Source organism: Heterocephalus glaber, unplaced genomic scaffold (genome assembly GCF_053883595.1).
Source record: "Heterocephalus glaber isolate CG9 unplaced genomic scaffold, H.glaber_assembly_v1.0 deba00001072, whole genome shotgun sequence".
NCBI classification, from domain to species: Eukaryota; Metazoa; Chordata; class Mammalia; order Rodentia; family Bathyergidae; genus Heterocephalus; species Heterocephalus glaber.
In genome coordinates this window covers 777554-801418 of record NW_028258189.1, presented here as the reverse complement: position 1 = coordinate 801418, position 23865 = coordinate 777554, and the positions used below count along the sequence as shown (strand labels likewise).

Sequence of the window (23865 nt, the reverse complement as noted above, 5' to 3'; positions counted from 1 at the left end):
GCACGGGAGACAAGACAGAAAGGAGCCAGACGCTTCTTGCATTTGCTTTCTCTAAGCCAGAAGAAACGTAAATACCTCAAGTGCATATGGGAGAAAAAACCCAGAAACTGTGCTTTACTCAAAGGTGAACAGATTTTAGTAACTGTCGTCATTCTTTTCTAAAATTCATGTCCGTCCAATTTGATGAGCTGAATGGCACACAGAGAGCGGGCTGCGAGCTACCCTCGAAGGTTCTCGGCATTCCTGCGTTTTGCGGTTTTGTTTGGGGGGCGGGGGGGTGGGGGAGTTGCAAACTCACTATTACATGTGACCTCGAGAAATCACACTGCTAGCACATAAAGTCCACGCAGTGTTACCTGTCTTTTAGGCACAGAGAAAAACCCAAAGCAGTTAACAGGTTCTTCATGACGTAGTAAGAAACGCGCTGGATGATTTCACTTACTCAGAAGCAAGCGTAGGCAAATCCCTCCTTGCGCCCACACTTTCTCTCCAGGCGGCTCTTCTATCTTCCGTTACCTGTTAAGGAATGACACGAGAGTGAGGCGAAACTGTCAGCAAGCACACGCGGAAGTATCCGTGGCCCCTTCTATAGCGGGCCAGGTATGTGCATCAGTCAGCGTGGTCACCCCCTGCACTACGATGCCTCGCCAACCTTGGGCCACACGTGGGGCAGTGTCCCCACCTTCCTTTGCAGATGTATTTATTTATTTATTTATTTATTTAGGTACTGGGGATCGAACTGAGGACCTCGCACGTGCGAGGCAGGCGGCGGCACCACAGAGCTGAATCCCCGGCCCTGCGGATGTACAGTTTATAATGCTCACACAGCCACAGAATCAGCGTTCTCAGAAGCTTTATGGGGAGTGACCCCGTGAGGTGGCAGACAACCGTCACGGGCGGGTTCACGGATGAGCCTCTGTTCAGCGCTACAGCGAGACTCTTCCACACCCCTGCTCGGGAGCAGTGCCATCTCTGAGTGATCGCGACCACAGCATCGCCAGGGCACTTCAACTCCCAAACTACCGGCCCGGCTCCAGCAACCACACCATCTTCTCCGCCACCCCAAAGCATGCGGAGCAGAAAGTCAGGCATTTCCAGAAGCCAGGGCAGCTCGGCAAGTCTGCACGGAGACTTGGGGACGAACTTGCCAGGGAAGGGGAAGGACAGTGAGCTAATAACCAGGTGCACTAGGTCATTCAAGGTCAGTGGAGGCAGTGAGCAGGGGGCAAGGAGTTGGCTTGCAACTGGAGTCCTGGGCAGAGCTCCCAAGAATTGCCACGAACCTGAGCCAATGCACAGCCCATCTGCCACCCTTCTACCGCGCGCTGTTGCACACCGTATCTATTTGTACAGAGATAAGGAACCAGGCATGACGATGTGCACTAGCAGTCCCGGCTACTTGAGAGGCTGAGGCAGCATGATCTCCAGTGTGAAGCCAGCATTGGCAACTTACTGAGATCTTGTCTCAAAATCCAGTGGTACCTCAGTTCATGAACTTAATTCTTTCCAGGATTCTGATTGCAAACTGAATTGAATGAGAACCAAATCAAATCCAATGGTTAGGTTTGATGTTGACCTCATGGGGAAATTTGACCTGGCTCTCGTCCAATCCGATCTGGGACTAGAACTGTGGAAAGAATTAAGTTTGTGAACTGAGGTGCCACTGTCTAAAAGAAAAGGGCCGGGGATGTAGCTCAGTGGTCGACCACTTGCTCTGCATGCACAGAGATCTGGGTTCAGTCTCCAAAGCCAAGGATGGGAAGGAGGGAGGGAGGGAAAAGAACAGACCTGCAGGCCCCTTTGCTCCTAACTAATGCTAACAAACTAACTCTGGTTAAGTTTCCTCAACTGTAAAACAAGAACATGAAACTATTTACGACCTTTCCTCCGCATCAGAGAAACGTGAGGGGCCGTTTTCCTGTTGACTTCCTTTGTAACTTGTCTAGAACTCACCTAAGAACTTGTAAAAGAAAGAACAAGAGAGAAATCCAGAGGGAGGGAGGGCACATGTGTCTCACAGCCGACTGAGCCTGGAATTACAACAAGGATGCAATGTTTCCAGACTCACCACAGCAATGAACATCACACCTCCAGAGAAATCCAAGTTGTGTGTCAGGAAAACAATGCAAAAAATCTCAGGTATGTTTTCGGAAGCCACTAAGCATGGCAGGAGAACTGGAGTTCCCTCCAGATGCCCCTCCTTAGCTCAGCGGGCCCTGAATTAACCTGAGGTGGCGGTGCCAGGCCCTGCTGTCCTCAAGACAGGTTCAAGTCCTCAGCACTGAAGCCGCTGTTTCCGTGTTACCAAATCCAACGGCATCCGCCCTGCACACTGAGGCGACTCGTCCAGCAACAGACTTGTTAAGTCCTTTCTATCACTGCTTCCCAAGCGGCAGCGATTTTGCTCCCCAGGGAATGGGAGGTAATGTCTAGGGATGTGGTTAGGCCTGGGGAGGAATCTGCTGGCATCTAATGGGCAGAGGCCAGGATGCTGGCGGGCCCCCTTGAGGGCCCCGGGAGCCCCTTGGCAAAGACGGCAATATTGCCCCAGTTGAGCCCGGCTTAAAGCACACTAACGTTTCTACCATTTCACAGAGGGTATGCCTTATATATTTTCATTTCCAATCCATCTTTATTCTTTTCAAAGTAATACATGAATGTGATCTTCTAAAGGTAAAATACAGGGCAGTCTAAAGTCTCCTCTTTAAAAATTACCAGCAGGGGCCAGGGGTTTACCTCAATAGCTCTGATGCCAGCCTCGCAAGCGCAAGGTCCCAAGTTCGATCCAGTTGAGCACCTTCAGCCACTTCCCAATTCTACTTCCTAAAGCAGCCACTTTGAAAGCTTAGAACTGTTTTTGTTATTGTTGGTGTTTCTTACTGCTAACTTCCAAGTTTCTGAATAATCCGCTTGTAATACTAAAAATACTTTGCGGAAGTAACATTCCGCAAAGCCAATCTTCAAAATAACGTGTTGATCTTCTCACATACAGAAGCTTTTAACTTTTAAAAATTCCTACAACCAATTCTATGCTTAACTTCCCACATTTTCCTAATCTTTGTTATGTAATCTGGGGGGGTTAATTCTATACACACTATTTTGACAATGGGATGAGTACTGCCGAATAAGCAGTATAGTTTGATGAAGATTCACAGGGCCAGGGATTTAGCTCAGTGGCACCGTGCCTCCCTGGCAAGCATGAGGTCCTGAGTTTGAGCCTTGGTACCAGGAAAAAAAAAAAGATTCACTTCTTACTCAACTTTTGGATTTTTCTGAAGTTACTGGCTGCCTCCGTTTTTACTTTAGTTTCTTTCTTTCTTATCTATGTATCTGTCTAATCCTCCTAAGAGTAGAACCCAGGGCCTTTGCACTTAGTTACATACTCAGTGGCCCCCTTTTTCACTCCATGGTACGTACCGAGCAAACTCATCCTGGGGAGTTGGTACGAATACAGATCGCATCTTCTCACTGCTTCCCCTCCCGGTCCCCTGCAGTCCGCACATCCTCTACCCATCTCCACAAAGTCTATCCTGTCCTCGGGCAATTCTTCCAAGACCCCAGGACGTTCTCAGATTCCATCTCTCACATGATCAGGACCTCAGACAACCCATCAGTACCATGTGTTCCGGGTGCCTTCCAACGGCCCCCCTCCAATCCCCGCTTCCTGGGTCTACTCCCTCACTCTGCTGGGGCCAACAGAGAAGCGATGTGTGAAAGTTGAGTCTACCAATGTGCCCGATGTGTGCGAACATTGTCATTCCAGCCTTCATAATTGCTGGAGGGAAATCTTCAAACTTCTGAGTGCAAATTATTTTCGAACAATTCCGCACTCAAGTGTGTTTTCTAACTTCTGGTGTTGCTGTTAAAGAAATCTGATGCCATTCAGATTACAGTGCTTTCGTACCTTTTTTAATCCAGGAAAGTACTTAGGTGCTACCTGTATGTCTATTGTTTTAATATGGCCTGGTGATAAGCTCTGAAGTGGTAACACTTTTAATTCATTCTTCTAGTCACTTGGTGTGAAATTTCTCCTTTCTACAGAGTTAAGAATTTGTGCCAGGCATGGTGGCACGCGTCTGTCATCTGAGCACTCAGCAGGCTGAGGCAGGAGGAACACCACAAGTTCCTGGCCAGCCTGGGCTACATAGTGAGTTCAAGGCCAGCCTGAACTACATAGCAAGACTTTGTCTCAGAGAAAAAAAAAAAGAATTTGGTGGGTTGCTCTTCTGTTGTTTTGGTCGGTGTATTCTCTCCCTGCCCCCTAATTCCTATTAGGCAAATACCTGAATAAACACAGCTCCTTTGCCCAGTAAACCTTCCTGCACTATTTCTTTGCAGTCTAACAAGGTGTCCACTAGCTAAAAGTAAGCACAAGAAATGCAGCTAGTAGGAGGAACAAACTAAATTTTTATTTAATCCCAACTAAGCTTAGTCACACATGGTTAGCGGCGAGGATATTAAAGTAGAGCAGCACAAATATAAAGATTTATAATAGGAAAAAAAAGAGACAATAGGAAAATCAAGGCACTTAGCACTGATTCTAAGATGACAGCAAACTTGAATTCAGAAGGAAAATATGAAAAAATTTCTAAATGCCATCACCGCTATTTTCCATATGAAGTCCCCGGATGCAATTCCTTATGGGCTCCTCCCTCATAGCAACGAGGATCTCAGTGAGTACGGGGGAAATGCCTTCTAGAAATAGGGAAATGGGGATTCCCCTGGCAAATTTAAAAGAAAGTTATAAGGAAGGACAATGGCAACATCCTCAGAGGCTGTGCAGACGACTACACTTCTCTGTCTTCGTGGTTTGTTAAAAAATGATTTCCTGTAAGCTGGATGTTCTAGCAGCACAGAGAAACTAGAAATGCACACCCATACTGTGGCTTTCTCTACCCATGCACTCATTCGAGCAACGTGAACACAAATAGAGCCCACTGCTGCCTGTGCACTCTGTCAACAGTGGTACACACAGAAAAGAAAGCCATACTGTACCACAAGTCCTACGCATCCGCTACACAGTGTTCCCTCTGAGCTGCTGGAATCACTTTTCATTAAAGCCTCAAGCCTAGCATACAGCAAGGCACATAATAGGTGTGTATTTAAAACAAGTATGGCACAGAATCCAAACCAAAGGAAAGTCACTATTCAGCTCAGAAGAAAAACAGACATAGCAGCTCTGTAGGTACAGAGAAATAAACACCTAGGGATATTTATTCCGCTCTTGAGTTGAGTCATTCAGTACTCATTAGTTCCTGCGAAATGAGAATCTTTATTATGCTTATAGGTTTGACAAGTTCAGTGTGAAACCATGAGCTACTCAACTAAAAAGAAAAAGAGATACTAAATAAAATACATAAACTTGATTTCCTCCTTCCTGTCTTACGAAGCTTAATAACAAGTATTTTGTGCTTGTAGAACTGGCAAAATCAGTACTCCGAAACAGAAAGCAAACCTACGGGAAATTTTAATAGGTGGACAGTCACACAGTATTTGTTTCTAAGTCTTTATGATTATTCAGATTAGTAACAGGTTAAATTTTATTTAGTACCTTGAAATGAATCTTTAGCGAAAGACAAAGAACCACAGCATTTAAAGATGATGCACCTGAAGTCCTAGGATATGTGATCCTTCATCCTTGGTCAATTGTCAGTCAACAGCAATTTGAATCTCTTCCCAGATATGATACCAAACTTTACAAAGATAATCCACACATGATACTAATCAGCTTTCTGTTCATGGATGCAATAGCACAACCAGAAGTTGAGAAGAATCCTAATTAATCTCCTCCTTGCATCCCAAACCACTGTCTCCATATTTTTGCAAAGAGCTCTAAGCCTAATTTTATTTTTATTTATTTATTTTTGGTACCTGGAATTGAACTCGGGACCTTGCACTTGCAAGGCAGGCGGCAGAACCACTGAGCTAAATCCCCGGCCCCCTTTAAGCTTAATTTTAAATGTGATTGTCAAGCACATTATTTATTCACTGAAATTATGATACAAGTTTCTGAACACTATATGGGTCCTGGAGTTCATATTTCAGTTTCTATCATTTGCAAAACACACCAGATTCCCTCCTCACCCAGAAAGGTCAACTGTACCATCTTCAACTTCACAGAACAATTCAGCAAGCAAATCCCACTTTGGAAAACAATTAAATATGCTCAAAACCTCCCTCTGTCAGGCACCAAATTCAACTATTCACTGACATAAATACTTCAGAACCACAGATGTCTATACAGAGAATAACTGCCAGCTAACACAAAAGCTAAGTATTTTTTTTTTGGTACTGGGGATTGAACTTGGGAACTTGCACTTGCGAGACAGGAGCCAGAACCACTGAACTAAATCCCCAGCCCACAAGAGCTAAGTACTAAAGCAAGCACACATGCATACATTACATATCTCTCTCTCTCCACTTCTTTCCTTTCCCCTCCTCTTCCTTCCTTCTTTCTCTTTTCCCCTTCTCTTCTCTTGTGAGCCAGGGATGGAACCCAGGGCCTACCACATGCTAACCAAGTGGTCTGTCACTGGGGTCATCTGCAGCTGGACACACATATACTTCTTTTTCCTTTGGTACTGGGGACCAAACTCAGGACCTTGCACTTGCAAAGCAGGTGCGATGCCACTGAGCTAAATCCCCGGCCACACACATACTTCTATTCACAAACCACTGTTTCTTTGAGTCACCTCCACAGTAAGGTATCAGAAGGAGCTGCTACAGCCATTTTGTGTGTATGAATTTTACAGGGCTTTGCTTTCACAGCAGAGGACCCCATTTCTGCACTTATCATGGTGGAAGACAGGGAGGCTCAAAGAGAATTCCTTTGAAAACAGACACCAATCAGGAAAGACATAGCACACACACACACACACCCCATTCAAGACGGCACCCTCAGGCCTTTCCAGCCCTCAATCCAGAGTTTGCTCCTGAGGCTTTGCTGCTTCTGTCTTCCCCTCAAGCTCCTCCTGCAATCTGGTTGAGTGGTGGGAAACAGTTCCCTAATTCTTTCCTTGCCTCTGACTCTCCCACACCAAAAAAATGCAACACTCCTAGAGATGCTCTTGTGATGTTAATCTTGAGGGAACAAAATGGAAAGTGGAAGTCTGCCAGCTCAGTCAGTCTCTCCCTCTCTTCCCCACCCCACTTGCTGGCTGTCAGGAGGCCACAGTGGTGCTCCACCACACCTTTCCACCGTGATGCGCTGCCTCACCTCAGGCCCATGGCTATGGAGCCAGCTGACCAGGGACTGAAGCCCCTGAAATCGTGAGCCAAAAAAAAAAAGAATGCCTTTCTTCCTTCTTGAAAGATCTATAATGGCCTGCCCAGGAAAAGAAAACAAGGAGAAGAAAAAAAAACCCTCAGAGTGTCTTCCAAATGCACAAACAAGGCAAAAATGCAATACTTAACTGGGCAGGCAGAGGGTGATGTTAGGGACACTGAGATGAGGTTGAGAGGTGGAAGTGGTACCAGTGTCTGTCGTCAGTAGGCAGGGAACCATAAATCTGATTCTGAGCTTCCTCGACATCACTCAAAAGACATACAATTAGATGTGTGTTTTACAGAATCTAAAAAATAAAGAAGTATCAAAAGCCGAGCTTCTAAGCCAGATGTGGTGGGAAACCCTTGTGACTCCAGCACTCTGGAAGTCTGAGGCAGGAAGATCACAAGTCTGAGCCTAGTCTGGGCAACACAGTGACTTAATAAGACCCTGTCGCAAAATAAAAAATACAAAGGGCTGGGCACTGGCTCAATGCAAAGGCCCTGGGTTCAATCCCCAGCAACTTCGTCTTCCACAAAAACGTGCAAAATTTTTTGCAGGGGTCCCAGGAAGAGGGAGGGAGCTACAGGCCATGCATAAGGCTATGCACACATGGGACCTTTCACAGGGATGCTTCTGAAGATAACCCTCCGTGCCCCACAACTGCCCGGCGCTGAAGTGCAGCTCAGTGACTCGATCAGACTTGAGTGGATAAGCAATGCCGCAGAAGCATGCAGATCTCCCAACAGAATACTTCTTGGAAGCACACCGAGTCTCAAGTGGGCTGCAGGGCCCTTGGAGCTGCAGCATGCTGTAAACACATTTTGGTGACAACTACACCAGTTGTGCGAAGGTATTTCTAACACTCCCAGGTAACACTTCGTAGGGCCAGACTGCACTTTATGAAGCAATCTTCCACCACTGCCTCTGGTTCTTTGCTACTGCAAGCAATACTACAACAGCCAGCAAGAACCAACTCTCAAGTGTCCATAGGCTGCACGTATCACCTACATAAAAAACAAAGCTGGGCTCTGCTTAGCTAACGTTTTTGGGGGGAAACCCGACAGCAAGATGACATACGACAGTAAAGTCTATGTTGCCTTCTAAGTAATTTGTATTTCTACCAACCACACACAGGTGTCCGCAGGCATTTGCAAACCACAGCACCTGCAAGGACCAGCTAAACACCGGACAGGGCCAGGGTACGTGTGAACACATTTGCAGCTTTCCTGAGGACTAAGCGTGAGGCGGCTGGCATTCCTCCCCCTCTAACAGGCCACAGCCCGGCCAGGTCTCACTGGGCTTGTGAGGGATCAGGGGCACAGGACACGAGGACTACAACCTGAAAGGTGTGCGCGATTTCACACAGTGTGAGCGATTTCAGCCTGTTGGTGGGGGAGACAGACTGGACGGCTACATGCAGATGGCCCTATGGTTCCAAGTTACAGAATCTAGCAGAATATACCTTTACTCTCTGATAGTTTTGAAGGTCAGAAATCCAAAGTCAGTCGTTTATCTAATTCAAAATAAGAATTTAGTTCCTGTCTTTCTTTCCCTCACACAGGAAGAAGGGTCCAGGAAGGGTCTGTTTCATCTCCCACTGCACCTACAGTGTGGTCAACGGGTATGTGCTTGTCTGAAAGTAAGCCTGGTTACAAACCACAAACGGTATTCTACGAGTTTAGAGAGTGGTTGGTCACTCTGATAGCAGAAAACCATCTTTTCCTTGTTGGCAGTTGAGCCTCTGACACCCCAAACCGGTCGGCTCTCCTTGACAGTACTTTATCAGACTGGTGATTGACCCAAAGCATGATGGCACAAAGGCGTCAGTACGGTCACAGGTGCCCTGCTACTTGAGGTGGTCTGGTTGATCCCTATGATGCTCTGTAGGGCCCCCTTTCCACCTGACAAGTGTCCTAATTTAGATAATGAATTACATGGCCACCGGAGGTTTCACCAACAAGTCAACACCAAGATGGCGCAGGGTCCAGATGAATGAGCAAGGAAAGCCAAAGGGGCAGGCATCGGTTTCCTTCCAAAGATGCCAGGAGGTTCTAAACGTGGTATTCCTTCCTAGAACGGCACAGTACACAAAAAGGAAAGGTCTAGACTAGAACGGTGAGAAGCACCAAAGGCAGCTTCCTGTATCTGCTGTCTTGAAACAGCAACCTCAAGGAAGTGAACAAATGCAAAGACGGGCCTCATCCTTTCCACTTGGCAGAGCCAGCTGGCACTGCTGTCTGGGAAGTGGCCTCCATCGCGGGCTTTTCCAATAGCCACGCCCACCCGAGGGCAGGGCCTCATGGTGGGACGGTCAACTCCATGAGCTCGGGGACTGCGGTGGTTTTCGGTTCATCTGTACCCGGCCAGCAGCAGCAGGCACTCACGTCTCCACTCGGATCCGCCTTCCACACCCAAAGGCGTATTTCCAGAGTGGACGGCCTTCCCCTTGGGCGCACTTCACTTAGCAGATGCTGCCCTTTAAGCCCAGGACTTGAAAGCTGCCGCCGTGTCTGTCTTGGTCTCCTGCTCCCCGCAATCCCCACACCCTCCCTCCACCAGATCTCAAGCCCTTTCTACCCTTGCCACCCCACTGCACCCCTGCGGCCCCCTACTTGGCACTCGGGCAGCCCCTACTTGGCACTCCGGCTTCCAGGCAATGACACAGAGTTCCTCTCCACCTGATTATCCCCCTGCAAGTCCACAAAGTGAATCTCCCTCAAAAGCAGAGGTCTGACCCTAACTCATCACTCAAATACAGGCAGTGGGCGGCATCTGTTTCAGAAAGCGAGGCCGCACTCCTCCCACGGCCTGCCTGAACGCCCGGTTCCTGTGCAGCCAGAAGACTGGGGCAAGGGCTCGAGACAAGTCTGAGCAGTAGGTAACACCTGAACCACACGCCGTCTGGGGTAGGCCAAGAGGTGCCCCTCACCACCCGAGATGTTCCCACCCCAGCCCCTAGGGACTACGTTAGGTTCTGTGGCCAAGGGCAAAGAACTCACTGAGAGCATCAGGTCTCTAGTCAGCTGACATTTAAAACTGATAAACTTCCAGATACTGGAAGCCTGAGGCAAGATGGCTGTTCAAAGCCAGCCTGGGGAACCTACTGAGACCCTGAGTCAAAATAAAAGATTAAAGAGGGATGGGGGTGTAGCTCAGTGGCAGTGCACTCTTGGTCTTGGGTTCAAACCCCAGAACTGCAAAGAAAGATGGTAGGGGGATGACCCTGGATTCTACGAGTGGGCTCAACACCATCACAAGAGGCCTTTAAATGTGAAAGAGGAGGAGAGTGAGTGCAGTGCGACCCATTTGGGCCAGTGACATCCAGAACTCAAAGACAGTGAATGTGTGCTGTGACAGCAGCCACTGGAAACGGACACACACTGCTTGCTCCCTCCCGATGTGCTCTCTTCTTCCCCCACTCTGGCACTGTCTCTCAGTCTCCTTCATATCAGTCATCACCGTTAAGATCCACTTCCTGCGATGCCACCCAGAGTCTCTTGCAGCACTTCAAACATGCAGCTGGGAAACTCCTCTGTCTCGTGAATGAATGAATGAGATTCATCAGTCAGGGCCCAAATGAGAACGAGTGTGCGAGTCAGCCCATTCGCACCTCCTGCCCTGCATCCTGTTCTCACTGAAACACATTAAACTGTGGAGCCAGAGTGACTCCATTTTGGAGCTGTCTCCTTTGTTCTCTCAAATTTGTGCTTATCCACTCAAAATTCCTAAGTTTATTACCCAGCCATCTGTGTACTCAGGAAGGACATTCCGGACACACTATCTATAGGGTAAGCAGTTAATGGCTAACTGCCCACAAAAGATAGATGTGACCATTAGTCAGTGGATCTGCTAACCATCAGCTTATGACAGTCGACCCCTAACCTTTGCCCCCTTCTCCCTTGCAAAAATCTATACGTAACCCCCTTAACCCCCCCTAAGCCTAACCAATCAAAACCCTACACTTCATATGTATTTAGCATTAACCAATCACCTGGCTACTAACAACCAAAGCTTGATGTATACTCAATAAAAACCCTGCTAGTTTCGAGGCTCGGGGCTCTCAATCTCGATCCGCTGTGTCGGTGACAGTTGAGAGTCCCTGCTTAAGCTTGAATAAACGACCCTCGTGTGCTTACATCGGAAACGGTCTCCTGGTGGTCTCTGGGACATCGCGATCTGGGCACAACAAAACCACCCCACGGATACGAAAGGTCCAGACTGCACAGATTCAGAGATTCCAGGTTAGTGGTGGCCACGGGCACGGGAGAGGGTAGCTGCTAGTGGTTCCAAAATTGGAGGGAGGGGACGACGACAACAAAGTGTTCAAAAATCATATTGCCCAACTCTGTCAGTTTACTTGCAAAGAAAATCACTAAACTGGTCATCTATGAAAGATGAATTTTAGTAGGTAAGTTAGAGCTCAATGAGGCTGTTTAAAAAAGAAATTATCTGAGCCCTTTGAAGCCAGGATTATGGATGTATGAATGTTTAGCACAATCACATGACACTGTCAATGTGCAATCAGCAAAACTAGACACTACTTCCAATTTAAACAAAGAACGAGAGCCGGGGATTTAGCTCAGTGGTTTTGCCCCTGCTGCGCAAGCGCAAGGACCCGAGTTCGATCCCCTGTACCAAAAAAAAAAAAAAAAAAAAATGTAGAAAAAAATTAGGAGCCAGAAAATAAAAAAAAATAAGAACGAACACTCTCCATTTACTCTGGAATGTAAAGGGATTTTAAATATGTGCATTTCCTGATGTCAAGAACATAAAAGCATAATTTAAGTCAGTAAGAAGCATAGAGAGCGGCTTTCTAATTCAAATTACATCCAAACAATACGCACTATTGAATCAAATCATATTTGTACGTAACACGGTTTCAAGCTGGTCTCTGATACAAACTGAAATGCATAAAATGTGTCTTGTTAAAGTCACAACAGAACCCAGAAGATGAAACCCTTAGAATATCTGCTTATTAGAAGTTAAGAGTTCTAATACCAAGCCCTGACTTCCTAAGTGGATTTTAAATTCAACGTAAGTGCACATTAAGAAATTCAGTTTTGTTGTCACACATGACAAAATATGAAATGAAGAATGATGGTGAAATATTCTAAACCTCTCTCTCACACACAGACTGCCCAGTGGTAGTGCTTTTTCCAGATTGTTAGGACCAGAGCTGCTAACAAGGTACGTGTAGACTCACGCACTTTCCTTTCTATGAACATACTCTTCTATTTCTATAACGACTGTATCACTATTATAAAATTGGGCTTTGTAGGTCTATTGTTCAAAAGAACATGGTCATATGTGGCCGATTATGCCTGGGTGCATAAAACACAAGGGGAGAATTCCATCGGTGAAAAGGACAACACAGCTGACAGATCTCATCTCCAAGAGGAAGGACTGGGAGCCTCAGAAGCAGGCAGCACAAGTCCTGGGTCCAGCCTTTCTGCTACTTTCTGTCCCAGGTCCTTGACCTTCAGCCTGGGGGAGACAGTACATTGCTTTCCTGTGGCTGCTGTAACAAGACCCCAAGTTTAGTAGCTTTAAGGAACACAAACCCATTCTCTTCGTGTCTCGTCTGGGTCCCGGGCTGCATCCCACTCCCGGAGAGAAGCCACTTCCTGCCTTGTCCTTTTCCTATGGGCCGCCCACAGCCTTTAGCTCAAGATCCCATTGGCAAAGTCCCTTGTGCCCTGCAAAGCCACTCATTCATAGGCTCCAGGATTCAGACAGGGACATCTTTTAAGGGTCCTCATTCCCCCTCTCATGGCCACCAAGGAGCACACTGAGCAGTGAGGAAGTTATTTACAGTCTATGACACATGAGGGCAGGATTAGGTGACCTCAGCAGGAACAGGAAGTGGCAGCATTCATTTCACTGCCTTGAACAGTAGTAGGATCCTTTCTTTGCTTCCGGCACATCCACACCGTCCTGCCTGCCTTGGAACTTTATATTCACAAGTCAACGTCTGTGGAAAAAGGCATGGAAACTGAACTGTTAGACTGGAGCGTTATAAAGAATCAGGTTCTGGTGCAAGCCCAGCCAATGCCTCCTCTGACCTGGAACTCACAAGATACACAAACACCCCGATTCCTACTCCTCTGTACCACGATCCCCGAGTCACCGAGTGACTCCCAAGCGTGGGATGGCCCAGCCTCCTCAAAGCCCACCTTTCTATGCACACCCGCTGCTCCTTTGCACCTTCCTTTCTGGGTTTGGCTCAGGGCCACCCACTCCTTCATAGTGGCTCTGCCCCCTTTAGTGTGTGTGTTTTTGGGGGGAGGCAAGGGTCACCAGAATCCTTATCTTGCTCTCTGAGCACATCTGCAACTCTCCAGAGGAAAAATACACCTCCTGCTTGCAGAAAATCCAGAGCTGGCTGAGCACCTGGCATCAAAGGGCTTAGGAAGTGCTGACATCGCAAGTTCATTCCCTTTCCCCGAAACTTCACATTCACAGCAAAACATGGAGAAATACCTCCCTACAAGGACACAAGACTTCGGGACGCAACCCTGGGCCAACACAATTCTTTTGTTCTGTTTTTGAGAGTGGTTCTTCACTATGTGAACTCGCAGTGGTCCTCCTGACTCAGCCTTCCGAGTGCTGGGATTACAAGGGTGCACCCCGATGCGGGCCAAGGACCAACATAATTCTCCCCCATTTTTACAGCAGCCTCTGTGTGTGCGTAAGAATCCTGCTGTCTTCCCTCATCTCTATTTCTGACCAGGAAGCTGCAGGAGTAACGTGGCAACATTCGCAAGACATGTGTGTGAAAAAATGCTTTGTTAAAACCTTGCCACAGTAAAAATTAGGAAATCACACATACGCTACTCTACTTGAGACCCTTGAGGGCAAGAACACAAAAGGCCCTTTTGGTCCAAAGATCGGCGTCACCAACACCATCTTCAGCACATGCTGACCGCTGGCCCTGCCCAGGGCAGCACAAGCCCCAGCGGGCCTGGCTGTAACTCATCCCCACCATACCGACGCGGTACGTGCAGCAGCACAAAGGAAAATGGTCCCTTAGGCAAATGCTAGGTGGTCAATGTCACCAAGCCCCAGGGATGGTCGCATCGTGCGCTCCACCCGAGCAGAGCACAGTCTCACCTGGGGCGAAGTGTGTCCATGTGTACGCTTTTTAAAACTGCAAAGTCCATAAAGCTGGACTCTGCTACAGTTTGCATATGCAACATTTCCTAAAGGTTCCTGTGGTGAAGGTCTGGTCCCCAGCAGGGGCTATTAGGAAGTGGTAGGTGGGGCCTTTAAGAGGCAGGGGCCTAGTGGGAGGAAGTGAGGTCACTGGGGGCATGGCCTGGAAGGGAACCCTGGGTGCCTGCCTCTTTCAGGCTGTGTCTCCTAGCAGCCATGATGGAGGCAGTGGCCTCTACCATGTGCTTCCCATTGCTATGAGCTGCCTCTGGACAGGCCCCAAAGCAAAGGAGCCAGCTGACCACGGGCCAAAATAAACCTTTCCTCTTTTTAAGTCTTAGTTCAGGTATTTCTGTCCCAGGGACAGAAAGCTGGCTAGCACAGGCTCCAAAACCTCCTTTAGTCTGCACCATGAGCATCTGGTTGTCACTGTAGGTGGTGGGGGTGTCTTGTGTACTGAGGATGGCAAGCAGCATCCCAGGCCTCTGCATCATCGTCTCCCCGGGCCGTGACCACTGGAAAGTTGTCAAGCACTGTCAAACGTCCCCTGATGGACACAGTCACCCCTGGTTGAAAACTACTGTCCTAAGCAACCAAAACTTTGAGAGTTGGAGACGTAAGTAAAGCACACTCTATCCTCCACATGAGAACAGCCTGTCTTCTCAGGGGATTATGAACCACCATCACAATTATCTTCCTCAGGATGTTTCTGGGCGTGGTGGTGCATGCCTGGAATCCCAGCACTTGGGAGGCTGAGGCAGGAGGATTACTACGAGTTAGAGGCCAGCCTAGGCTACACAGTGAGCTCAAGGCCAGCCTGAACTATACAGCGAGGCCCTGCCTAACATAACATCACATCAAATCCAATCCATTCGCCCATTATATCTTTGTAATGTGGTTCCACCTTTCATTTAAATACCCCAAATGTAAACTCTTACAAGGAAAATCCCTACAAGTCAATTTTCCACGCAAGACAGAGAAAAGTGTCTACTTTACAGAGAGGACTCTGAAGAGTCTACCATGACCAGGAGAACTCGGGAGGTGGTCCTACGTCATCAGCCCACATTCTGCCTTCTCCCTGGTGGACCAAGATTTTTGTAGGTCATATAAACATTACTCTTTAATGACTGTTTATTTTCTCTAGGCGTGTGGACAGAGAACCAAATGGATAGCTGGAAAGGGGGTCTACAAGAGGGCTCTCATCTGACCCTTTTCTGTGACCCTAAGAGCGCATTTCCACACCCTCCCCAGACTCTCCCCACCCTCCCTCACCCCAGTGCTGCACAGGGCTGCGGCGGAATGAGGCAGGCTCTCCTGGGCCCAAAGCTCCCTTGTCAAACAGCACAGCCGAAGGGACTCTAGGAACACAAACCAGCACTCCGGGGAGGGCAAAGCAAAAGCACCAGGCTCCTCGGTCTTTGGCCCTGGAGGCCTTGAGCGCTGAGCTGCAGGCTTCTCTCCCAGGACTGTCCCGGAAGCAGCCCCCTCGCTGCCCTCAGGACCCAGGCAGCGGGCAGCTCGACCCTTGACTTTTCTGCAGCTTCCTAAAGAGCACCGAGTGCTTCTCGTTACTTAGTCCAGTTGTGAACTGCAGAGCACCATTGGGTTCCCCTACCCCTGGACTCCCAGCCCCTGGGCTCAGCGTGTTAAGTGAAAGCATCATCAAAAAACATCCCAACAGCCAGGGATCCAGCACAGTGGTTCTGCTGCCTGCCTCGCAAGTGCAAGGTGCCGAGTTTGATCCTCGGTACCAAAAAAAAATCCCAGGCAAGCCGAGTGTGGTGGTGGTGCATGCCTGTGAACCTGCCGCTCTGGAGGCTGAGGCAGGAAGATCATTGTGAGTTCAAGGCCAGGCTGGGCTACATAGTAAGTTCAAGGCCAGCCTGGAATACATAGAGACCCTGTTCCAAACACATAGACAGACACACACACATAGACAGACACACACACGTACATAATACACACATACATACACACACACACACACAAATCGAGGCCACTATGTACAGGCAAATGAGAGAAGACAAATCACCCCCTCCCTGCCACCACCAAATTTCTACTGGTAATGTTCACAAACTTGAATTCCATGTCATGAAACGCTCCTTTCTAATCCCACCCCACAGGTGTTCAAACTCTTCTCATGAAGCCCACGTAAAAGCAGGCAGCCAGAGGCAGCTGCAGGTCGCAGAGCCCTGCCAACCAGCAAACCAGCTCTAAGCCTGGGGGGACAGGGCAGGGTCCAGGCAGCCACCCACAAAGACAGCAGGGAAAGCGGGGAATCTAGGGTTGGGCGGGCGAGTGGAGCTCGCCAGCACCTCGAACGTTCTCTTGAGGTTGTTTACCCTGGGGGAGTTAAGTCCGGACAGCTGGTGTCTTCAGGCACAAGGAGAAAGATGCGGTTGAAGTGACAGTGCTTATGCTTAGGCCGGATGCCCTCCCCTCATCTCCTCGGCTCGCACGCAGGTAAATGGAGCATGACATGTTGGCTCCCGACAACTCAGCGACCCAAATGTGAAGGTGAAGGGGTCACCAAGGGCCCTGGTTACATCTCTTCCTACCGTGTCTCTGGATAAACTTTTCTAATTCTAAGAGCAACCCAAACCCTATCAACCAAGCTGAATAAACCTTAAAACTGTTGAAATTAGGGCCGGGGATGTAGCTCAGTGGTTCCGCCACCTGCCTCGCAACCGCAAGGTCCCGAGTTTGAACCCCAGTACCAAAAAAAACTGTTGAAATTAAGACTAGTGCATCGAGGTGCTGGTCAGAAATGTTAAGGGATGGGGAATTCAGTGCTGACATCTGACCGACAAAGCAGTGTATTGGTTGTGGCCATGACCTCCGGTTGGCCCTCATGATGCATGTGCCACATTCTGTGTTTTGATTACGATGACTGCTTCCAAATGCCAAACGTTCACAAGGTTTGGGCTTCGATAATAACTGGCCTGTTGGTCGTGAAAGTCTACCTAAGAAAGCGCCATGTTTGCCAGTGTACATGTAAGAATTACCAACAAAACCTTGAGGGGGCTTTCACAGTGCTAAGAAGGTGCGAAAAGAAACACAGAAAAGACAGTCACGACGGGAACTAAAGACGGAGTGAAAATAAGGGAAGAGATGTCAGAATGGGAGTGGGCCCTTCCAGTACACATTCACAGAGCGTGCACTGTCAACAGCACGGAGACGTTTTATATATTCTGAAACAGACTTGATGCAAAAAGGATAAAACACGCATAGCCTCAAAGTCTGCCAAAGAAAAAAACCAATGTAACCTATTGATGTAGCCTAATTGATAGAACAGACATTGGGAAACAAACGAAAGCGAGCAATTTCTGGACTTGTCTGTCCTGTCCTGTCCCCCACCCCCACCCCCACCCCGAGGGACACATCCTAAGGACAGAGGAGCTGCAAGGAATCTCCAACTCGGCTTCGATGTTTCTGTGGCGGTCAGGGGTGGCGGCAGTGTTGTAATTTCCAAGACAAAATGGTGCGTGCACCGTAGGAGAGGACAAATGTGCTGCTGCTGGAAGAAGCCAGAGTTCTTGCGGATGCAGAGAGAGCCCTGGAGCTGGAAGAGGGTGTGAGGACCGAAGCCGTCTCCGAGGAAGGCATCCTGGTGAGGTCGGTCACACAGGTGACCAGGGCCCGGTGCTGGAAGCACCCGGAAGCAGTGCGAGCCTGGAGGAACAAGCCGCTGGCTCCCAGTCCTTGGCTTCTCAGTGCCATCCTCCAGCCTCCTCAGACAAGGACAAGGAGCCGGGTCCGGGGTGGGAAACGCAATGGCAGCTCCTTCCGGTCCCACAAAGAAAGGACGTGCTCAAGAGGCCTCGGAGGAGCGTGAGGAGGACACAGGCCTACTCAGCAAGGGCTCCCGCTGGACACTTTAGGGCAATGTGTGCATAAAGAGAAACCGTAATAGCGGGGACATGGGATGCAGAGGTGAGGCAGTGAGGAGGGGAGGGAGGGGAAGGGCGGTAAGGAGACTCAGGATGGGTTCCGTCCACGTACGCACTCCTCAGATGAACGGCAACTTCATGCAAGCAGGCATGTATGAATAAAAAGAAATAAAACAGGAAGACAACAAGCCGGGCATGGGGGCGCACGCCTGTGATCCCAGAACTTGGGAGGCTGAGGCAGGAGGATCACTTGAGTTCCAGGCCGGCCTGGGCTACATAGCGAGACCCTGTCTCAAGAAAGATGAGAAGAGAAAGAAGAGAGAGGAGAGGGGAGGGAGGGGAGGGGAGGGGAAGGGAGGGGAGGGGAGGGGAGAGGAGAAGAGAAATTGTAACACTTTTATAAATGATTTTTTAAAAAGAGAAGAAGCAGAATGCTCTTCAGGTATGCCAACTAGTAAATGCGAACTGAATGGAAGAATTGGAAACACATCATTTTGTCACCCAGAACATAGTGGCTCAGGAGTCAGAGGGACAGGACACCCCCCTTCCCCCCGCTGTGTGCCCTCTGGTCCCTGACACAGCTGCTAGACTCTGCCACTGCATTAGTGAAAGCCGCAAAGGACCAGGGACAAGTAAGCAGGCTTGGGGGCACTCGGGGGGAGCTGGGCCACAGCTGGCCACGGGGGCATCAAGTGCAGGAATAGGACCCGTGGAGGGCACCGGGCGGCAGAGACCGTGAGCTTGGGAAGTGCGCTTGGGCTCCGAGCATCCCAGTGACCAGCTGGGTGTGCACACACCACGGACGGGCACCGAGAGGGGAACACACCCAGCCTCACTTCATCTCAGCGACGCAGGCGGGTCATCAACCCCGGGCCACACAAGGAAGGCCAGGCTTCTCCCAACAGAGGAGACAGCGCCACACTCAGGGCACCACCTGCAATGGTGGCTGGGACCAGCACCCGGACAAGCTTACACGCGGCCACACAGAACACGGTCTGGAAACAAATAAATGGCCAGCGAGGAAAGAGGCGGGAACCTGATTTCCTCCTCCTGCCGTCTACACACACAGTGACGGCCACCACAGCCCCACACAGCAGGGACTCTGCGGCCTCCTTCTCCTGGGCTCAAGTGATCCTCCTGCCTCGGCCTCCTCAACAGCTGGGACTAGAGGCGTGGGCCATCACATCCAGCTCAAGGGTTTCTTTATCTAAGAGGAGGAGGGGAGAAAGAGGTGTGCTACTAAACATTCAGAAACCTCTTCACACACCGTGATGTCTGTGACCATTGCAAACTTAAAAAAAGATTTTGGAAAGTTGTTAGCTACAGCCAATCCAAGCATTGTGGTGGGGTAATTTCTAGCGGTGATACTGTCAAAGGAGGGGGTGGCCAAGTCCTTGCTCTGCTTGTCCCTCGGTCTAGCCTGGAGATGGACACACAACCTCAGCTGAACACACATTAACTGAATCTTGAGGTTCCAGCCCGAGGACAGGAATGAGGAATGTGTCCCCGGAGCCTCGCTTCCGGTCGTGTGGTATCCAGGTGGCAGGCGTCCCAGCACAGTGAGCGTTGCTACATCCACCCTCCCCATTTCGAAATCCCTGCAAAGCTGCCCCGATTCTACCACCCCCACACCGGCCAGCCCGCCCTCCGTCACCGCCCAAGGGCTCCCTCCAAGCTTAAGCTGGAAACTCTTTGGGTTCAGCACCAGGTAGACAATCGCTTGATCTACCTGGGGGTGTTGAGGCTAGGAGCTACACACGGGGAAGCAAGTCCAAGGCTCATTCAGACAGTCTCTCTCTCCCGCTCTGCCTCTCTCTGCCCCTCTCTCTCTTCCTCTCCACCCACCTTACCATTTATGTAAAATTTCTGGGGAAATACACGTGAAACTATTAGCAGTACTTACTCTGGAAAGTGAGATTGAGCGGAAGAAGGAGGTTTTCATGTCTTACATAGACTCTTCAGTACCGTTTGGATTTTTAAAATGTTAATTAAATCAACAACATGTACTATAATAATAAAACTAAATTCATACAAACTTAAAAGGAGGATGAAGTCCAGAGAATACACTCACCCTTGCAAAACACCCCACCTGCTCCTTCTGTAGCCATCTCCTCTGGCCATATCCGTCCTCAGGACCACGTCCGTCCGTGGTCCAGGTCCACCCACCCGTCCGGGGCACCCACGCGAAAGGCACAAGTCTGTCACCAGAGAGACAACTAAACCGGCCAAATCTGGCCCTAGCGGGATGAGCACAGTAAACCGCCTTTCCCACCTTGTTTAACACACAATGAGTAAAAACAGTCCACACACGAATGCACTGCACCATCAAGGCTGGATGATCATTTGTTTCCACACTATTGAATTACTACAATTAATTATAGTTAAATTCCACCAAACAGCATTCTTCTTTTTATTTCATTTGGTTACGCTTTTATACTGCTGGATTCTCAGGCTCCTTCTTTCCCCAGTGAACAAAATTCTCTCTTTAATTGTTTATTACTTAACACGCCTGTACAAAAAGTACTCTGCTTTTATTTTCAATTAGAAAGGAGAGGCAGAGTTAGAAACCACGGGGAAATTAACACTGCATTCTTACTTGATTACAGGGACAGAGAAGGCATTTTGACACCCTTTGAATGTCCATAAAAGCGGGATTCATAAACAATATAGGATGTTGGAACAATTAATAGTTATATTCCCTGGCGCTAGTCACTGAATTGGAGGATTTTCCAAGGAACACCCAAAGCATTAGTGAATACATAAGTATCTTATTAAACATATGGGAAAACAAAATCCTGGCTAAACCACTGAATTTACTTGTTGTAATGAAAGACTTGAGTCTTTTGTCAACTGTGAATATAAAACATTTTGCTCTTCCTCAATCAGCACGTGTTTGAAGGGAAGATCAATGACTGTCTTTGGTGTCACTTCCTCTCTGCTCCTGGGCTTTGTGTTAACAAGCCCAAAGCTTGGCCGGGGATTTAGCTCGGTGGTTTTGCTGCCTGCTGCGCAAGTGCAAGGACCCAAGTTTGATCTCCGGTACCAAAAACAAAAAACAAAAAAAACAAGCCCAAAGCTTTGAATTTAACTTCCCTTGTAAAATGGTTAGCTTCATAGGAGAAAACGCAGCAGGAAGACTTCACCTCCCAGGAGGTAGCCACTGCCAGAAGTGAGCCTTTCTGGTTCGCAAATTCCAACAGAGTGGCGGGCACAGGGAAGCCCGGCCATCTGTCGGGCTCTGATGGGCTCTCTGTAACAGCAGGCCTCTTCCTAGAGTCACTTGCTACCTAGTTCCTAATTCCCGCCAACCTGTACATCGGTCTGCTCATACATTAGAGCTGCTGGACTGGAATCCAGGCTCACACACAGCAAGCACTCAGGAAGTGTTACCGATGGGACAGTGATGACAAAGAGCAGTCTGCAGTTCCTCTAACCACAGGGTGAAAGACCCCTGACCACGTCTCCATCTACCTGGTCTCTTGGGCCAAATTCTTCCTGCACTGTAACTACTGCCTGTTGTGTATATACAGGTTATTGGTGGACACACTGGATAACCTCCAAATACTGGGCTCTCGCTGCAACTAAGAGATGTCTTATAAGGCCCTGTGCAGAGGGAATTACGTCTTCTAGGGTACACTGGTCTGTCTAGCTCCAAGTGTCGGCCTCCGAGCACGGATGGTGGCTGATGGAGACAGCCCTGGGATGACTCAGCAACTCCATCATCACCCGCTGGACTGAGCACTTGCCATGTGCCCAGCTCCGTCAAAGGTGGAAGACTACACAGATGCATGTGACTCTGGCCCAGGCGAAGGGCAACTGGGTGGGGCAGTAGACTTAATCAAAGGACTAGCATAAAGCAACACAGAAACGCTATCACACTGTGCTCCCAGCATATTACGCAGCACTGATGAGGGGCACAAAGCCATTTGGGGAAGGTGACAGCTGAGCCAGGTCTTACAAATGAGCAGAAATTAGCCACAAGAAGAGGGGAGCTGGGGCCACCACAGATTACCCTAGATTGACAACAGTAACTGACCCTTACCTAGTGCTCAGGTCTAAGTTCCTCACCTATGCACTGTCTTCCAACCCAGTCAACCCCCTTAGCTGGAATGGAGGGGATGCTGTCAACTCCATTCTGCCCCTGCCGACACCAAGGCACCACCCTGACTCAGCAGTGGAGCCACCCGACTCTCAGCACTCACCACAGATCAACACAGCTTCTACTGCCCCTGCAACCTTCATGGAACCACAATATTGTGACGAAGGTCACAAGAAGGTCCCCATGCATCCGAATGAGGGGATCATGTGTCCCAGGGCTTGTGGCCATCCAACGAATGACCTATTCTTTTCTTTACCTTGGCCACTGAATGATGCACAAAGGGGACAGAAATCAAGATTGCCAGCCCTTCTTGTCAGCGTCTCCGGTCACCTCGACCACTGTCTGCTCTCTCAATCCTCCTGCTCACTGAGCACCACATTCTCAGCGCATCTGCTGGCAGGGACCACTCCCCCATTGGCTCCGCTGCCCTGGGCCTTACCTTGAACACAGGTCGGGGAGCGCTGGCTGGCTTCTCCCCACAGGTGCACAAGCCAGGTAACCTTTCTCCAGCCACCTTTACCTACCAAAGGTCCAGACTTCAGGTTCACCTGCAGATAAGAAAGGCTCTCTGGGGCTCTGCCCATGTGCCATTCTGCAAATCACAAAAGATACAAGGACACCACCACCCAGGACATCATACTGCTAGAGCCTGCTTCACTACAAGCCAAGCACCGAGCAAGAGACAGGTAGCAGCTTCCCCGGAGAGGAGCCGGAGGCGGAAGTTGGCCACAACAGGCCACCAGAGAGACCTGCAGTCCAGACAGGCTTCCGTTTCAGCTGCAGAAGAGAGGCTGGGCTGTCCTGGGATCTCAAAGAATGTGTGCAGTGCTGTCCATGTGGAAGGACAGGGCACGCAGCACTTTCCTTCTACCAAGCTGATGTGGTTCAGTGACATTCTAAGTCAGCGTTACTCTTCGGCTACTGCCAGCATGTGGTGAACGTGACCTGCACTGCACCTTCCGCGATTTAGCAACAGAAAGCGGGCTGAAATTAAAATGAAAAGCAACACAATTATTACTAAGACTTGGGCCTCTGAGGGGAAGAAGGGAAAAAAAACCCCAAAAAGCAAGCCAGATTAAATCTAATCTGCAGTCCCCATAATCACTATTTTTAAATTATTAACTGAACCTGCAGACATCAGTTAGGGTTTCACACTCTGCTGGATTCAGCAGCCCCAACATGGGCGTGGGTGACCCTGACCTTACATCAACTCGGGCCACCCCGAAAGGGAACGTGGAGGATCTGGTCATCTTCACCAACGCCTTCACCCCGGAAATTCTCCTGACCCCCAGCGATTCACCATGGCACGCCCCGTCCCTCCCTGGCCCACCCTTGGCTTTCAGGGGGGCCCAGCATCAGGCGGGCCTGTCAGGCCGAGGGAATGGCCGGAGCAGCCACACAGCATGTGCTAACGACAAGGGGACAGAGCCCACCCAGCGTCCACAGCACGGCTCACG

At 49.3% G+C, this 23865-nt stretch overlaps 1 protein-coding gene across 3 annotated transcripts in view; it reads right to left on the bottom strand.

Annotated features, from left to right (window-relative positions):
- Tbl1x (transducin beta like 1 X-linked) overlaps positions 1-23865 on the bottom strand; it is a 210516-nt gene that overhangs the window by 143615 nt on the left and 43036 nt on the right. For all 3 annotated transcript variants that reach the window (XM_004867357.4, XM_013066478.3, XM_087209899.1), the window contains exon 2: positions 443-516. The gene's annotated coding sequence lies outside the window, so the exon portion shown is untranslated. The remainder of the gene's footprint in view (positions 1-442; positions 517-23865) is intronic.